General features: G+C 30.6%; 1 protein-coding gene across 4 annotated transcripts in view; it reads left to right on the plus strand.

The window, feature by feature from the left end:
* Nucleotides 1-20,642, plus strand: part of LOC140439760 (peroxidase-like) — a 489,498-nt gene that overhangs the window by 79,197 nt on the left and 389,659 nt on the right. The gene's annotated exons all lie outside the window — the stretch shown is intronic.

Here is a 20,642-nt window from a genome sequence, read left to right on the forward strand (position 1 = left end):
AATGACGAGTGAGACAATAATGTTTAAGTCCTAAATTTATAACCTTCCTACAAAATGTGGTGTCGGCATTTCACATGAAAGGCCAGCTTTGGTCAGAGTTTGATGTCCGTGCATGGCCAGCTATCTCTATGGGAACGCTTACTGAAAGGATTATAAAATAGGAACTGATATTGCGAAACCAAAGTGTCGGTAACCCTTGAGTGGTCCAAGGTGACTATTTTCACATATAACATATGTAATATATATATATATATATATATATATATATATATATATATATATATATATATATATATATATATATATATATTGTTATGATATGTAAAATCGAGAAAAATATTGGTTTGTTTAAAATATTTCAAAGTTCAAAAAACATTAAAATAATTCAGAAAGAATAACCAACAAACATTTCGAAGAAGGAAAGTTTTTAAATTCTTGGATTACCTGTACTAAACAAAATGTAAGCTATACATAAATTATTTCTTTGTTATACTTGAGTGACCCGCATAATTTCAAGTGAAATCCAAAAACAATTGAACCGGGTTTTCCAAATACATTAATGCAGTGATTAGAGACAATAGAAGAGATTTTAGAAAGAGGTTTTTGTTAGTTTTTAAGAATTATAGAAAAACATTATTTGTAAATAAGTTTTAGGAAATTTTATAATTATAGGTAAAAATTTGTTTGTTATCGAAATGAAAAAATGGGGGAATTGTGACGAGTTTTGATTGGCGGAGATTGAAAAAGGTGGGATAGGTATGTAGGAATGAAAGTTTAGCTAGATTGAGGAGAGAGAAATGGGGGAATTGTGACGAGTTTTGATTGGCGGAGATTGAAAAAGGTGGGATAGGTATGTAGGAATGAAAGTTTAGCTAGATTGAGGAGAGGGAAAAGATAATCAGTTGGTTTTCCAAGTCTGTAAGACGAACAGTGATTGTTCTCTGGCGGTTCCCGAAATGTAGCAAGCAGTAGTGTTGAATGTTAGTGAGTTTTTGTGGAGTTAGTGTATCTGACAGAAGCTGAAGAAGCAAAATATTGTAAGTCATATTTTTCTACTTATATTCCAAGAGTCACTGTTCAGGCCAACGAGAGATTCAGTTTATCGTAAAGAGAAGATATTCCAAGAGTCATTTTTCACTCGGGCCAACGAGAGATTCAGTTTATCGAGAGGAGAAAGGCTATCATAATTTGAATGATTTGTGCTTTTTGAAGGAGATCATTAAGGACGATATACTTGCAACAATCTGTTGTCAGATTGCTGATTACATAGGGAGCGGTTGAGAGGAGATCATATAGTCTACAAGGAACAAGGATTTGGACCACTCATCATCAGAGAGAGATATTTTTGTTTTCTGCAGTTTTTTTCTTTTATTGATAACACAATTTTTACACTTAATTTAGAAAGGATATAAATATTTTGATTAGGAGAGTTAGAATAGTTTGGAATTTTGAGATTTCAATTAATATTGTTTGTACCATTAATTTTGAATTGTTCACGTACGTAGAACAAAATTTTGAGAATCATTATATGAGATTTGTTTATTGAAAACTTTTGAGTGTGAATTATTTCATTATTTTTATTTCAAAATATAGTGTTAGATCATATGTGTTTTTTATTATTCCGGTATTCTTTGGACCTTACCTTTCACATGTAATAGCATAGATATTGAAGCACGAATTTAACCCTGAGATAAAAGAATTAAAAATTGTGATAGAGTCATAATCATATCATTTAAATAATTTTAATTAATCAAAAAATTAATTAGCTAATTATTGCTTGGCGCAGCAAGACTTTAAATATCACAATAATATATATATATATATATATATATATATATATATATATATATATATATATATATATTACACCTAGAGCTAAGATTAATACTATTATAAAAATTAATAATAAACTCACCAGTCTTTCGGGTTGAACCGCGTCGATATCCATTTTGCCGAGCTTTCGACATCTTCTCTGATGTCTTCTTCAGGGCTTCCGAGGTCTCAGTCTCCCGAGCCCCCAGATACTACTACACTCACTGTGAGTGAGTGTAGTGAGTGAGTGAGTGTAGTAGTGCCTGGGGGCTCGGGAGACTGAGACCTCGGAAGCCCTGAAGAAGACATCAGAGAGGATGTCGAAAGCTCGGCAAAATTGATATCGACGCGGTTCAACCCGGGAAGACTGGTGAGTTTATTATTAATTTTTATAATAGTATTAATCTTAGCTCTAGGTTTACTGTACTAATATATATATATATATATATATATATATATATATATATATATTTTACATTTTACTTATATTATATACTTGTATTAATCTTAGCTCTAGGTTTACTGTACTAATATATATATATATATATATATATATATATATATATATATATATATATATATATATATATATATATATATATATATATATATATATATATATATATATATATATATATATATATATATATATATATATATATATATATATATATATATATATATTTTACATTTTACTTATATTATATCTATATATATTAAACTTAGAGCTAATATTAATACTATTATAAAAATTAATATTAAACTCACCAGTCTTCCCGGGTTGAACCGCGTTAATTTTCATTGCGCCCAGCTTTTGACATCTTCTCTGATGTCTTCTTCAGGGCTTCCGAGGTCAATTCTGAAGTGAATAGTAATCAGTGCAGTAGTGTCTGGGGGCTCGGGAGACTGAGACCTCGGAAGCCCTGAAGAAGTCATCAGAGAGGATGTCGAAAGCTCGGCGCAATGGAAATTAACGCGGTTCAACCCGGAAGACTGGTGAGTTTAGTATTAATTTTTATAATAGTATTAGTCTTAGCTCTAGGTTTAATTGTACTAACCGCGAAAATCTTTCCGAACCTCTTTACATATATATTGTTATGATATGTAAAATCGAGAAAAATATTGGTTTGTTATAAAATATTTCAAATTTCAAAAAACATTAAAACAATTCAGAAAGTATAACCAACAAACATTTCGAAGAAGGAAAGTTATTAAATTCTTGGATTACCTGTACTAAACAAAATGTAAGCTATACATGAGTTATTTCTTTGTTATACTTGAGTGACCCGCATAATTTTAAGTGAAATCAAAAGACAATTGAACCGGGTTTTCCAAATACATTAATGCAGTGATTAAAGACAATAGAAGAGATTTTAGAAAGAGGTTTTTGTTAGTTTTTAAGAATTATAGAAAAATATTATTTGTAAATAAGTTTTAGGAAATTTTATAATCATAGGTAAAAATTTGTTTGTTATCGAAATGAAAAAATGGGGGAATTGTGACGAGTTTTGATTGGCGGAGTTTGAAAAAGGCGGGATAGGTATGTAGGAATGAAACTTTAGCTAGATTTAGGAGAGAGAAAAGATAATCAGTTGGTTTTTCAAGTCTGTAAGACAAACAGTGATTGTTCTCTGGCGGTTCCCGAGAAGTAGCAAGCAGTAGTGTTGAATGTTAGTGAGTTTGTGTGGAGTTAGTGTATCTGACAGAAGCTGAAGCAGCAAAATATTGTAAGTCATATTTTTCTACTTATATTCCAAGAGTCACTGTTCAGGCCAACGAGAGATTCAGTTTATCGTAAAGAGAAGATATTCCAAGAGTCATTTTTCACTAGGGCCAACGAGAGATTCAGTTTATCGAGAGGAGAAAGGCTATCATAATTTGAATGATTTATGCTTTTGAAGGAGATCATTAAGGACGATATACTTGCAACAATCTGTTGTAAGATTGCTGATTACATAGGGAACGGTTGAGAGGAGATAATATAGTCTACAAGGAACAAGGATTTGGACCACTCATCATCAGAGAGAGATATTTTTGTTTTCTGCAGTTTTTTTCTTTTATTGATAACACAATTTTTACACTTAATTTAGAAAGGATATAAATATTTTGATTAGGAGAGTTAGAATAGTTTGGAATTTTGAGATTTCAATTAATATTGTTTGTACCATTAATTTTGATTGTTCACGTACGTAGAACAAAATTTTGAGAATCGTTATATGAGATTTGTTTATTGAAAACTTTTGAGTGTGAATTTATTTCATTATTTTTATTTCAATATATAGTGTTAGATCATATGTGTTTTTTATTATTCCGGTATTCTTTGGACCTTACCTTTCACATGTAATAGCATAGATATTGAAGCACGAATTAACCCTGAGATAAAAGAATTAAAAATTGTGATAGAGTCATAATCATATCATTTAAATAATTTTAATTAATAAAAAAATTAATTAGCTAATTATTGCTTGGCGCACCAAGACTTTAAATATCACAATAACTGGCTTCCAAAACGTGGGGCTTGAAAATATCGCAGCTTTACATTTGAAGGAAGAGAAAGAGATCTGGAATAAGTACAGGTGATCCAGAGATAAAAACATATAACATTGAGGGAATTTGAATTTGAAAGTATTTTGACAATTTTTCCAGGGAATATAAATTTGATTTATTGATTGATCGTAGTTAGTGGATATTTACTGCTATTGAATTATTTGATTTTATTTTCTTTACCAATCGTACATTTGATATTTATTTTGAATTATTTGAATTTTACTGATTGCATATTTGATATTTGTCGTGAAAATTTAATACATTTGGGGAGAAATATTGTCGTGTTCTGAAACATATAGAGTGTTGTAAAATTTCACATTTGGCGGGGACAAAAACAGTAACGAAAAGAAACAACATGTCGACCACAAGGAGTCAAAGCAAAATGCAAGAAAGGAAGGAGGATAACAGAGAAGAGGAAACAATTATTGATGAAGGATCGGATAATGAAGGAAATGCTACAATAATGGAGGAAAGAAAAGAAACAGGGATGCTGGAAAAATTATTAGCAATGATGCAAATACAGACACAAACAATAGAGAAAAACCAAATTGAAACATCAAAGAAAATTGATAGAAATCAACAAGAAACAAAACAGACAATGGAAGAAAACCAACGGGAAACAAGGCTAGCAATAGAACAAAAATTAGAAGAAAATGATAGAAAAATGGAAAAGCGTTTTGACAAATATGAAAATGAGGTAAAAGTCTGTTTAGAAAAAGTCAGAGAAGAAACAGAGAGGAAACTAGAGATGCAGAGAGAAGAAATAGAAACTAAAATGAAAGATATTAAGACTGTACAGAAAAAAGAATTAGAACAGTTAGAAGAAAAATTTGAAATGGCGCTACAAGAAGACAGGAAGGAAGTAGAAAGAAGATTAAAGCAAAATGAAAAACAAATGGCAGAAATTGAACTAAGAGGGGTAGAGAGAAAAGAAGTTATCATCCATGGAACAAGCGAGTCGAAAATACAATTTGGCGGGGATATTCGGAAAACACACCCAGTACCGTTTGTTAAAAATTTGAAAACCAAATTACAACATATTAGATATTTTGACGAGTGCAAAGAAACAATTAGAAACCATTTGAAAGAAGGAGCAGCGTTATGGTATGAAAGCAAGGAAGATGAGTTTGAAAATTAGACAGATTTTGAAAATAAATTTCTCAACTATTTCTGGGGGAAAAATAAACAGAGAGAAATCAACCAAGAGCTACAGAATGGAAAATATCACGAAAAAATGGGAATATCTGAAGAAAGATATGCTTTACAGATATATAATAATTCAAAATATCTAGAATACAAATATTCTACCGAACAGCTGGTAGAAATGATCAGCAGACATTTTGAGGAAACGTTGGAAGATCACGTGATTTTGAGAAACTATCAAGATATTAATAGTTTGTGCCAATTCCTTCAATTAAAAGAAGCGAAAAGAAAAGAAATGAGAAATAGAAGACAACATGACCAATATAATGGACCGGAAAGAAGGTATTCATCAAATTATGACCAGAGAAACCGACATCCCAGATCAACAAACGAATATAGGCCGAGAAATTACAATAATTACAATAGAGAACAAAATTACGATAACCGGAATGATACACAAAATAGAACAAATGAAAATCACAACAGGAATAGAGATGCACAAAATTCTCCGAATAGGAATACTAACGAACAAAGGGACGATAGAAATAACCAGAGCTTCCAACAACAAAATAGAAGGGAGATGAATCATGTAGCAATAGGAAACGAAAGACAAATTTCTAATTCTAATCTAATATTTTTAGATGCATTTATAAAACATAAAGCGATTAAAATTGTGATTGATTCTGGCTCGGAGATATCGCTAATCAATAAAAAACTAGTAAAAGAATTAAATTTGGACAGATTTGTGTATAAGATTCCTAGGGTTGATTTAGTGGGTGCAAACAATAAAAATTTGACGACAGTAAACGAAAGTTTGGGAGTACAGATAAGAGTGGGAAACAAATTCCATATTATGAAATGTGTGGTGATTGAAGATTTAAATCATGATATGATAGCGGGAATTGATGAATTGAGGAAAAAAGATATCACCATAAATTTTTCGAAAAATAAACTGGAAATCAGAGCAGAACCAGACAACACAGGAGAAAAAAAGCAAACAGATAGGAAAACAAATACTGGAAGGATCAATGCACAGGAAAAACGCAAAGAAATCGATATGACTGTAGAGGATAAACCGAAAGTACAAGAACAAGATCTAACAGAAGAGAAAAAGAGAAGGAAGAAAAAGAAGAAGAGTTCGAAAAGAAAGCAGGAAAATAAGATGGAGACCAGAGAAAAACAGGAAATAGAAGGTACAGAAGAATTGTTGGCAACCGACGATAAAACAGAATCGAAGCAGGAAGAAAAAGAAAGTATCATCAGAGAAATGAAAGGAATAGAAACATGGTGCTCGGAATACCAAAGGGAATTAGAGGATAAAAAGAAAACAAAAAAAAATGGCACTGATGGACGAGAATCCAGAATTTTGTGAAGAAGTATTATGGACAGTGAACACATGTGAACAAAAGGAGGATGAAAGAAAAATAAATTGTGGAGAAAACAGGGGAAAGAAAATAGAGAAGATTTTAGGAAACCATGGAGATCTTATTAATGAAGTAAACCGAGTGGCTAAAAATTATGAACTTTCTTTTAAGGGAAAATACTTGGAAAAATGTAAAACGAAAATATATCCAATCCCGTATAAAGACAGGCAATATACGGGGTATTTTAACATTCACGACATTTATCAGTATCATAAGTAGATTTTAATAACATAGTGAAATAATTTGATCCTAGAAAACTTTTGTCATTTTTAAAATTTAACAAAGAGTTTTCGGCAGATCAAATGGCGGGGGTTTGTCAGAAAGTATAACCAACAAACATTTCGAAGAAGGAAAGTTATTAAATTCTTGGATTACCTGTACTAAACAAAATGTAAGCTATACATAAGTTATTTCTTTGTTATACTTGAGTGACCCGCATAATTTTAAGTGAAATCAAAAGACAATTGAACCGGGTTTTCCAAATACATTAATGCAGTGATTAAAGACAATAGAAGAGATTTTAGAAAGAGGTTTTTGTTAGTTTTTAAGAATTATAGAAAAATATTATTTGTAAATAAGTTTTAGGAAATTTTATAATCATAGGTAAAAATTTGTTTGTTATCGAAATGAAAAAATGGGGGAATTGTGACGAGTTTTGATTGGCGGAGATTGAAAAAGGTGGGATAGGTATGTAGGAATGAAAGTTTAGCTAGATTTAGGAGAGAGAAAAGATAATCAGTTAGTTTTTCAAGTCTGTAAGACGAACAGTGATTGTTCTCTGGCGGTTCCCGAGAAGTAGCAAGCAGTAGTGTTGAATGTTAGTGAGTTTTTGTGAAGTTAGTGTATCTGACAGAAGCTGAAGAAGCAAAATATTGTAAGTCATATTTTTCTACTTCAGTTTATCGTAAAGAGAAGATATTCCAAGAGTCATTTTTCACTCGGGCCAACGAGAGATTCAGTTTATCGAGAGGAGAAAGGCTATCATAATTTGAATGATTTATGCTTTTGAAGGAGATCATTAAGGACGATATACTTGCAACAATCTGTTGTAAGATTGCTGATTACATAGGGAACGGTTGAGAGGAGATAATATAGTCTACAAGGAACAAGGATTTGGACCACTCATCATCAGAGAGAAATATTTTTGTTTTCTGCAGTTTTTTTCTTTTATTGATAACACAATTTTTACACTTAATTTAGAAAGGATATAAATATTTTGATTAGGAGAGTTAGAATAGTTTGGAATTTTGAGATTTCAATTAATATTGTTTGTACCATTAATTTTGATTGTTCACGTACGTAGAACAAAATTTTGAGAATCGTTATATGAGATTTGTTTATTGAAAACTTTTGAGTGTGAATTTATTTCATTATTTTTATTTCAATATATAGTGTTAGATCATATGTGTTTTTTATTATTCCGGTATTCTTTGGACCTTACCTTTCACATGTAATAGCATAGATATTGAAGCACGAATTAACCCTAAGATAAAAGAATTAAAAATTGTGATAGAGTCATAATCATATCATTTAAATAATTTTAATTAATAAAAAAATTAATTAGCTAATTATTGCTTGGCGCACCAAGACTTTAAATATCACAATAATATATATATATATATATATATATATATATATATATATATATATATATATATATATATATATATATATATATATATATATATATATATATATATATATATATTGTTATGACGTATTATTTGTTTGTGAATGATGAGCAATGAGTGTTTTTAATAATATAGGGTTTTTATCGCGGTTCTCAAAGAATTAGTTTGTAAGCACTTTTTAAATTATCTTTATTATATCTATTATGAAACACACATATATATCTAACATAACCTATGTAAAATTTAAAATAAACTATCTTTTAAATTAAAATTCTTATTAAACTAATTAAATTCTATAGACAATGTAAAATTTAAACAAACTATCTTCAAAATTGAAATTGTTATGACACTAACTAAATTATATTAACAAAATTTTGTACCTTTCTGTCACTGAGTGCCTAAATGAACTGTTTTCCACTATATGGATTTTAATCACCACTCAATATCTTCGTTCTCAGCTTCGGTTATCCTTGTTTTTGTGAAATTACTTTTTCCAATTATCAGCTTCCACCAATTTAAAATATTTTTCTTCACCAACATTTATAAACCACCAAGCAAACCAGCAAACAGCATTTATATTTATTCTTCTTTTCAATATACCAATATCCAATCACCATATAATTATCATAAGTTGATTTATACTAATCTCCAATCATAATATAATTTTTAATTTCTTCCAATATCCAACCAATATTCTTCTAATATACTTTCCAATATTATCAAATTTTAATACTAAATCACCGATTATTACATACTTTATACTTTCTTCCTAATTCTAACTAAACTGTAACTGATCTGACTTCTTCTTACTAACTGAATGGCTTATTTCATACTAACTCTAACTAACTTTCATACTAAACTGCTATCTTGAATCCAAATCACCGAGTATTTATACCTTTTCAATCTTCCAGAACCATCTAGCAAGAAATCCTGTTCGATTTGTTCTATTCCCTACCTATATGAATGTTCTGGAAAAAGTATATCTTGGAACCATAGACATAATCATATTCGAGAACGTTCTACCGTAAACAAAGGTCAAATTCTGTATTCTGGAGAATTCTTTAAGTTTCTATTGATAATTTTGTTGACATTTAGGCTTTTCAGATCAGAATATACACTTAAATCAGTAACTAACACTCTAATTTAATAAACTACACATTTTAAACAACATATTATTATAACCCCACTTTATATTCGCAATCATTACTTAAACGTCACTTTCAGAGTATGTATATCTGGTTGCCTATTCACATGGCTCACTTAAATATATTTACAATATTATAATTATTAAAATAAACTTCATACACCTATTACATGCTAATTTCTTAAAAATGCCCTCACATAAATAATTTTTATTAAATTCTCTAGTATACAACTTATTAAAATAACCAAATACTTTTTATATCTAATATTATCTAGTATATAATTTATAAATTATTTTCTTTAAACACCAATCATCTCAATATATATATATATATATATATATATATATATATATATATATATATATATATATATATATATATATATATATATATACACTTCTCCAAGAAATTAACGCACCACTTCAATAAATCAATTTTATTTGCAAACAGGCAAAGAATAAAAAATAAAACTTCACCAGATTTACTCTACATTTTATTAGTAATTATAACAATTTGTCTTATCATCAGAACATGTTGAAGTACAGGAGAAAAAAAAGTAAAAAGGAAAATTCTAAAAAAATAATGATAACAAAAGTAAACTAAAATATGAAAAAAGTCTTAATAACGAGTGTTTCCACTTATACTACGTATAACAGCCTCAAATCGTTGGCCCATACTTAAAATTAATTGCGGTATTTCATTTTGGTCTAATTCTCTCCAAATCTGGATCAGCCTCTCTCCCACTTCCTGTACGTTGTTTGGTTGGATCGGTGTAGCTCTTAATCGCCTACCAAGGATATCCCAGAGATTTTCAATCGGATTTAAATCCGGACTACGTGCTGGCCATTCCATAGTGTTAATTTCTACCTCTTCTAGATAATTTCTGATGATCTGTGCAGCGTGAGGTCTGACATTATCTTGCATTAGTAAGAAATTTTCAGCGATATAAGGAGCGAATGGTACTACACGTTGCTCCAGGATCTCCAATATGTACGTTTCAGCTATAACAGTTCCATTTTGTATGACCACTAGGTCCGTACGTGCGGTCAAAGAATTACCACCCCACACCATAATGGATCCTCCACCAAAAAATGTGGTGTGTGAGAAGTTACACTGAGCATATCGTTCGATGGGTCGTCGCAACACACTAACACGTCTGTCGTTATTGTACAAACAAAATCGGGATTTATCAGTAGATAGCACTCGTTCCCAGTCAGCCTCTAACCAATTAACGTGTTCTCTGGCAAAATGTAGTCTCCCCCTTCGATGCTCTGCAGTTAATAGAGGATCTCTGACGGCAATCCTAGGTGTTAAGTTGTATTCCCTAAGTCGCTGGCGAACAGTTTCAGTACTAATTTGTATAGCATGCACGTCTCGAAGCTGAATTTGTAGACTTCGATGTGTTACAAAACGTTTCGAAGAGCAGAAATTCTTAAAAATCGATCTTGAATAGGGGTAGTTACCCGGTTTCGTCCTTGCCCTGGTCTGCGTGTATGATCCCCTGTTTCGAGGAATCTTTTTAACACCCGTGAGATGGATGTGTGGGACACATTAAACCGACAACCAATTCTTCGGTATCTCCAACCTTCTTCCGACAGTATTGCTGCTTGGGCACATTCATCTCGGGTTAAATTACGTGATTGACGCTCCATAATAAACACTATTAACAATAATCAACAATTAAACAGTAGCCGAATAAAATTCGTGAACACTTGGAAATTAGTATATTTATAGAATAAGTACATTTTTTTCTTCTTTTTGTTTTGTTGCAAAAAAAAACTATAGCGATAAAACACAGTCAATAAATATAGAGTGTACGAATAGCATATACAAGGGGCTTGCAAAATATAACATTACAATGGAAATTTTTATTAACGCTAATAAAATATTTTAATATTTCAAAGTGGTGCGTTAATTTCTTGGAGAAGTGTATATATATATATATATATATATATATATATATATATATATATATATTGAGATAGGATAGCCAAGCGGGCTGGGCGGCTGGCTTCTCTTTCGCTTCACTGCGAGAGATGTCAGTTCAATCCCCAGCTCGGTGTACAGAAAACAAAAAGGCTAACGCAGCAGTTTAAAATTCTAAATGAATCTGCGGCTTAGTCTAGAATATGCTGGTATCTGATCGGCCTATGGTGGAGCAGTACGGCAAGAGATAAGGGCTTGCGGCTTGGTAATACTCCTCCATAGATCCCTACCGGAAGGGCGTGTGCTGCCTAAATACCGGGTATATATATATATATATATATATATATATATATATATATATATATATATATATATATATATATATATATATACATGTATATACATATATACATCCTACTATCATTTTCGCATCGATACATTATGCTTTTACCATCAATTTAGCATCGTCTTGCAAAGTAGCATCTGTATATCGACGCTACTTTACAAGACCTTAATAACTGTTTTCCCGTACTTGTTACAAGAATTTTAACCATCTCATTGATTAGAGTCTTGATACAGTGTTGGTATTTTAAAATATCCGCTCTCTCTTTTTATCCCTTACTGAGTTATATAAGTTTATTCCAGAAAATGTTTGAGTCTAAAATGATGGTACAGTGAAAATATTATATATATTTAGTTCAGGGTTTTACCGTTTACTCGCTGCCATTATATACATGAAAATGTATATCCCACTTTCATTATCAATCATTTTAGCATCAGAAATTTGGCATCGTTGTTGAATATAATATTACCCACGACGAAATAGTAAATTTAAGAATATATATATATATATATTTTTTTCATCTACAAATCATTCTGGCATCATGTTTGGTTAAAAGTAACGGGTTATGATATATTGCAACTACCTATTGTATCTTCGCTCCAATTCATCCAGTCGCGACGTACAGCACCTCAAATGATAGGATTTAACCAATAAAATACAATAAGACAGAAAAATCAAATATAGCAGCATGTCAAAAAGGCCTTAATTATATATCTTCGTTTCTATAAGTCCAATCGTGACGTACATTATCTCAAATGACAGGATTTAACCAATTAAAAACAATGAAATAAAAAAATTAAATACAGCAACATGTCCAAAGGGCCGTAGTCACGTATCTTCGGTCCTATTAGTCCAATCGTGACGTATAGTACCTCTAATGATAGGATTTAACATAAATAATACAATGGGATAGAAAAATCAAATGCAGAACAATGTCAAAAGGGCCTTAGTTGTGTATCTTTAGTTCTATTAGTCCAATCATGACGTGCAGTACCTCAAATGAAAGGATTTGACAAATAAAATACAATGAGGTATAAAAATTTAATGGAGTAGCATGTCAAAATGGCCTTAGTTATGTATCTTCGGTCCTATTAGTCCAATCGTGACGTACGATACCTCAAATGATAGCACTTAACCAATAGAATACAATGACATAGAAATCAAATACAGCATCACGTCAAAAGGGCCTTAGTTACGTATCTTTGTTTTTAGTGGCCCAATCGTGACGTACAGTACCTCAAATGATAGGATTTAACCAATCGAATACAATAAGATAGAAAAATAAAATACATCAGCTTGTCAAAAGGGCCTTAGTTATGTATCTGCGGTCCTATTAGTCCAATCATGACGTTTCGTACCTTAAATGATAGAATTTAACTAATATAATACAATGAGATATAAAAATTAAATAGAGTAGCTTGGCAAAAGGGCCTTAGTTATGTATCTTTGATCCTATTAGTCCAATCGTGACGTAAAGTACCTCAAATGGTACCATTTAACTAATAGAATACTACGACGTACAAATCAAATACATCAACACTAAAAGGACTATAGGTATATATCTTTGCTCCTATATATGTTATGTCAAAAGAGGCTTAGTTGCGTAAACGAATTAACGCACAGAAGTGTGTGGCATATTACCTGACAGGATTATTAGCGAATACCATACGATTACGTCATACATCTCTTTGCATACGTCCACTTTTAGTTAACTACTTAGTATGTATTCAGTACTTTGCTTTACGGTTGTTGAGGCATTAACTCTTAAACAGAAGAATGTTAAAAATCTTGAAAGCTTTGAGATGTGGTGCTACCGCCGTATACTAAAAATAAGTTGGGTGGATAAAATTACAAATGAAGAGGTAATACGCAGAATAAATAACGATCCAGAAGTTATACTGAATATAAAAAAGAGAAAACTTGAATAGTTTGGCCACCTGATGAGAGGACAAAAGTACATATTCCTACAAAATATAATACATTAAAAAATCCAAGGACGCAGAAATCCAGGCCGTAGAAGAATGTCCTGGATGAGAAATTTAAGAGAGTGGTTTGTCTGTACCACTAACGAATTATTCAAAACAGCAGTAAATAAAATTAGAATCGCCCTAATGATATCCAATCTCCGATAGCAGAGGCACTCAAAGAAGAAGATATGATAAACTCGAAAAATCTCCAACATTCACTGTTAGACATATGCCTCCCGTTCAGTATACACATTTACTGCTCCTTGACGCTGTGACGAGAATGAGATAGGATTTAACAAATAGAATGACAGAAAACTAAAAAAGACAATGTGTCAAACGTGGAATGCGTCGCAGAACGTGAAATATTAGCTAAAATTATATGATGCCATAGACGGTTCTTTAATTCCCAACAAACTCGCTTTGTAAAGTTACATAGCAGGGATCTGTGCGAGAAAAAGTCGATCATTCGTTTTATAACCCAAAGGGGACCATAAAATATTCAACGTTGAAATTTGACATAATGTAACGGTATGACAAATCTTTTTTCTCCCGCATGTGTTTGCCTGTGTACCTATACAAGGGGAGTCGTGCATAACCTTTAAGTTGATCGTAATACATAACTGCAACAACAAGTATGTTGACGACTTGGGTTAGTATATACAGTGCATTCCGTACGTTTTTTAAACATGGTTAGGAAATTTTTGACTGGAGGCTATTAAAGAAGTTCTTAAAATAATTGCGGGTCACCGCCTTTTCTGTAAATGGAGTGAATATTGTTATCGATTTAATTTTTTTCTTCAGTTGAATAATTCCTGCTGGTATTTGGTCTAAGCTTACTTCTTTTTCTCATTCAAACTGTTTCATAGCTAATTTTACTTCCTCTTTATAGTGCCCTGTTCACCTGTTTTGGTAATTTCGGACTATTTCATCTCTTATAACATAAAACAGTTGTTTCAGATATCTTTATCGCGTTTCCTTTTTTTTATGGATGAATATGCTGCCGTTTTCATCTCCTACTATTTCATATGGAGCTACACGATTAACAATTCCCAATCAAGAAAAGACAAATAACACTCCGAATTATATTATACAACTAATAGTCGAAAAATAAAGAGCAAGAGGTAGATAATCAGACAATTAAGATGAGCGCTACATGATGTACGCAATGCCACATTTGAACACTACATTAGTACATTGTCTAAAGAAGATCATTCACTATGGATAGCAACAAAACACTTAAAGAGACCTGATCAATACAACCCACCAATTAAGAAAGATGACGTTAGTTGAGGGAGATCAGACCAGGAAAAAATGTCAACATTTTCAGAATACCAGATAATAATAATCAAGCAATAGAACACTGAAAACTTTTGTTTTTAACTGTACGCCCGTGAATGACTTATTATTTTTTAAATAACACTTAATATTGCACTTTTTTATTGTATTTTTTTCATCTTTCAAGATAATTCTTATAGGAATATATTTATTTATAACATACGGTCTTATGGGAACAAGAGTTGCAGTAAAAGATTTTTCTAAATATAGAATGTAAACCATATTTCCAATATATTTGTGAAAAAGAACCAGTTTATAATATTCCGGACGACGTAATAAAACCTTATTTTAGATTATTGGTCGATGAATTGAAATCATTGTTCAAGAAACGAATTATTCATGTGCAGATGTTTTACTATAAAAACATGTAAAACCAAAATCTCGATTAAAAAAATTGCAACCAGTTACTCACGATGAAACTTAACCCCATTATTGATTTTACAAGTAATAAAATGGGTCGACAAAAGACCAGTTTTAATCCTTACAACATTTAAACATAATAGTTATATCTTGGTTTAATCAGATGAAAAGAAAAATTATACACAAGTACTAAAACCACAAACTATTCTCGATTATAACTTGGTGAAAAAGAGTGTTGATTTTAGTGATTAAGTGGCTTCTTACCAAAGCCCAATACGCAAAATTCTGAAGTGGTACCGGAAAGTGGCAGTGGAATTAATATTTAATACCGCATTTAATACCGCAGTAGTAAATGCTTAGTTGCTAAATAATAGAAAACGTAAAAAAGCGACAACCTATCCTTGAGTTCAGACTGGAGTTCGCGAAGGCATTTGCAAATAAAGAAATGTTGTAACCCTCACGAACAGTTACACCCAAAAATACCATCTCAGGCAAAGCGATGTAAATAATACAAAGAGAAGAAAGTGTACAAGATGTAACAAAATTTTAAGAAGAAGCATGACTAGTAGAAAGGACGATAGAAAAGTTAAAAAAGTTAAAACATACTCTGAAGAATGTGATGGCAAAACTGGAATATGTCTAGTGTGCTTCAATGGAGCACATTAAAAAACAATTTTACTTATACAGGAACTATTATTGAGTAAAAACGTATTATACCTCAAGTGGCCTTATAGTATTGGAAGTCGTAAGTTGATAGTTTTAGTAGAACATTTTAATTGTTAATTACCTCCGTAAAAGTGAGTTATAGTATTTATAAAAAGATGGATGTAAATAATATGCCTTCGACATCTAAAAAAGCTAAATGGGAATATAAACGTAGATTGACCACTGCTGAATTACAATCATTGTTAGAAGCATCTGGCGAGGACGATGTAGATTAAATGAATGGTGGAAGTGACTCTGATTGACCTGACGAAATATTTGCACAAAGTCGTTCAGAAAAATCGAGGATTGCGTTTTGGAAAGAAACAACACAAACAGAATTTAAGACTTTTCTCGGACTTATGTTCCATATGGGGACAATTAAGATGAACCGTCTGAATGACTACTAAAAAAGTATGGGTAACTTCTATAATAGTGTTGACTTGACTAGATAATTGCTCATAGCCCATATTAAGAAATAAGCGAATAGATAATCCTCACTTGTCAAAGAAACTGAAAAAACGTGAAGTGGTCTAAAAACTAAAAAGTCCCCTATTCAAACTGGTTTTTAATAAAAAATTTAATAATATGTTAAAGTTTTTTTAATATACCCTAAAACTAAAAGCGAAAAGAATCGATTGCAAGTTACAAAATACTTGTAGAGTCATACTGTTTGGACAAGTACAGTTGTTTAAATAATCGCTTTCTGTCATAAACAAATTGAATAAATTGTAAAATATTTTTTGATCTGCTTGATATTTAGCACACTTTAATAACTCATCAATTGCCATAATTGCCTGTCGTTAGGCCAAAAACAAAGTTATTAACATTATTTATAAATTACTACAAACATAATATCATAGAGTTTACGGTTTTTTGGAATTATATCAATTATTTATGTATTTAAATTTGGTATTTCTCTACATAAAAAACTTTTTATGGTCTACAACTATTATTTGAATTATTTTTCTTTAGAATGTATACAAAACGTTTTATAAGCAAAAAATTATTTTTTTTGCCTTTTAATATTGTTTAAAAAAAACAAAGCAAAATCAACTGTACGTCTTTACGAATTTTTCGTCAGCTACCCCTCATACTATTTAGAATTTAAATTTCTGTATAAGATTTTTTTAAATTATTTAGCGAGGTTCCGTGAACTACTTTCTTATGGCATGGTCAAAGTCAAATATTATTTTTTTATGTGATTAAGCCACAATTATTGGTCGTTATTGAGATAAAAATTACATTTTTAATTAACTAATATTTAACGTTTTGATTTCCACTATTATTTTACAATAGCTTTGTTTATTGTACTAATTATGTAAACATGTGTATACACATTTTGTACAGAAAAACGTTGTTTGAGAACGATTTCCGGAATGGAAATCAAAATTTCAAACATTATCACAATCACAACCAATAATAAAGGCCTTAATCCCATAAAACCATAATATTTATCTCAAACTATTCATCGATAGCTTCGACTAAACAGGTTGTAAATTAAAAATTATGTAAAATATTCCCCTACACGATTCTCTGGGCAAAAATATCTAGGTTAAATAAATATAACATCTAAACGAAGAAAAAAACCTGTTGAGACTGCAACTTGTGAGCAGGTAGTTTCAATGTCGTTATTCGAACTTGACCCAAACAACCGATCGATATTTAGGTATCTAAAATATTATTTTAAGGATTAATACCGGCAACATCTACTGGCTCTAAAATGATGCCAAATACAGTGATTTTACCGCTCGATGTTAAAACGTAGGTTTGATGTAAAAATTAAATATATAAAAAAAATCGGAATATTAAAAAACCGACAACAGTGCCAAGCCTACAAAGGTGCCCTAAACGAACATACACAATTTATAAATAGAAAATGATAGCAATTCTTGGTGATGCTAAATTACTGCAACGTGAAAAGAGTTCTAAAGGATAGCGGGATGTATATATATAAATATATATATATATATATATATATATATATATATATATATATGTATATATATATATATATATATATATAATATACATATATGATATATATATATATATATATATATATATATATATATATATATATATATTTATATTTATATACGTAAACTGTGTCAATGTCGGTCAGATAGCCAAGCGGGCTGGGCGGATGGTTCTCATTTGCTTCACTGCGAGTGGTTCAGTGGACGTGAGTTCGATCCCCAGCTCGATGTACAGAAAACAAAAAGGCTAACGCAGCAGTTTAAAATTCTAAATGAATCTGTGGCTTAGACTAGAATATGCTGGTGTCTGATCGGCCTATGGTGGAGCAGTATGGCAAGAGATAAGGGCTTGCGGCTCAGTGATACTCCTCCATAGATCCCTACCGGAAGGGCGAGGTGCCCAAATACGTATATATATATATATATATATATATATATATATATATATATATATATATATATATATATATATGTATATATATATATATATATGTATATATATATATATATATATATGTATATATATATATATATATATATATATATATATGTATATATATATATATATATATATATATATATATATATATATATATATATATATATATATATATAACTGTGTCAATGTTTTATTTCGAGGTTGCATTCATTAATTTTAAGGTAAGTTTAAGTAAGAGAAACTCTTTGTGAATATTCTTTATTTACTTATCCTATTGTTCTAAAGCTATTTTCTTGTGGCATCTTAATAAAATTTACTATTTTTGTTGGGAATAAGCCACATTTTACTTTAATATTAAGTTTAGTTGACATTTCTATTTCCACTTCGGAAATCGTTCTCAAAATAAAAACATTAGTGTTACATCAGGTCATAGATCAGCCGACTAGAATCACATCTAGTACTGGAACCCTTATTGATTATATTTTAACTATTAAACGGAGTTCGATTTATGCTATTGCCGATTTCAGTGACAATGAGTTGCTGTTATCTAAAATAAACATAGAAACAAAAACGAAAGCAATTGTTTATAAAACTGTCAGAAACTTTAAGGCAATAAACCATACACTATTTTATGATGAATTAGAGTCTCTACTTTGGCGGAATATTTTTGTTATTGAGAGTATTGATGATAAGGTTGAATTTTTTACGAATAATATAATATGCTCACTGGATCGACTTGTTTCCTAAGTAACCTATAAAATTCCGAAAAATTATGCACCATCGATGACTGATATTTTACGTGTTATGAAAAGAGAAAGGGACAATGTACTAATTACGTACAAAAAATAAGAAAAAAACATGCAAACTTGGGATGAATATAAAACGATTATAAATATTTTTACATTAACTGTCAAAAAAGCTTTCTATTAAAAAAAATTAGACAATAAAAACGGGAGAGATCTTTGGGATTCTTTAAAAATGATAGGTCATAGTAGGGATACGTAAAATACTACGCAAATATCAAGAAATTTAAGTAATATTTCTGCAATAAGTGAATACTTTAGAAATTGTGTTCCTACTATAAATCATGACTGAACACTTAACAACTTTATTATAATAATTTTCGTGTGGATATGGGTGCAAATATTTCTTAAAAAAGATTTTTTACGTCAAATGAAATTAATCTGGAGTTGTTAGGTAACTGAACCCTACAGAAACCCTCTTTTTCCTAGTATCCCTCCTACAGAAACTTTTATTCTAGTAAAAAACCTTTTAGACCAAAATAGTACAAATCCAATCATTACATCCGAAATTTTACATTTTCTTGAAGTTTGCATAAACCAGGACTACTTTGAATTTAATAATGAATTATATACAAATAACAGTGCAGGACTTATAATGGGCAATCCTCTAAGCCCATTGCTATCAGATATTTTTATGGATCATCTAGAGACAAAGATTTCAAAACATCCCATATTCATACAGTTTTTATATTGGTGGAGATACGTAGACGACGTACTGGTATGTTTCACAGGAACTAACAGGCAACTTGACCAATTTTTATCGTATATTAATTCTCTTCATAGTCATATTGAATTTACAATAGAAACAGAACAAAATCAATCCATAAATTTTTTAGATTTAAAAATTACCAGACTTAAAAACAAACATGACTTCTCCATATTTCATAAACCTACCCATACTGACACGACTATTCACAATTCATCATCCCATCCCACATAACATAAAATGGCAGCCTATCATAGTATATTACATAGATTAACAGCAATTCCTATGTCAAAATACAATTTTGAGACAGAATTAAATATCATTACGCAAATAGCAGTAAACAATGGATACAACGAACAAAGAATTAATAAAATGTTAAA

The sequence above is a fragment of the Diabrotica undecimpunctata genome, chromosome 4 (genome assembly GCF_040954645.1).
Source record: "Diabrotica undecimpunctata isolate CICGRU chromosome 4, icDiaUnde3, whole genome shotgun sequence".
NCBI lineage: Eukaryota > Metazoa > Arthropoda > Insecta > Coleoptera > Chrysomelidae > Diabrotica > Diabrotica undecimpunctata.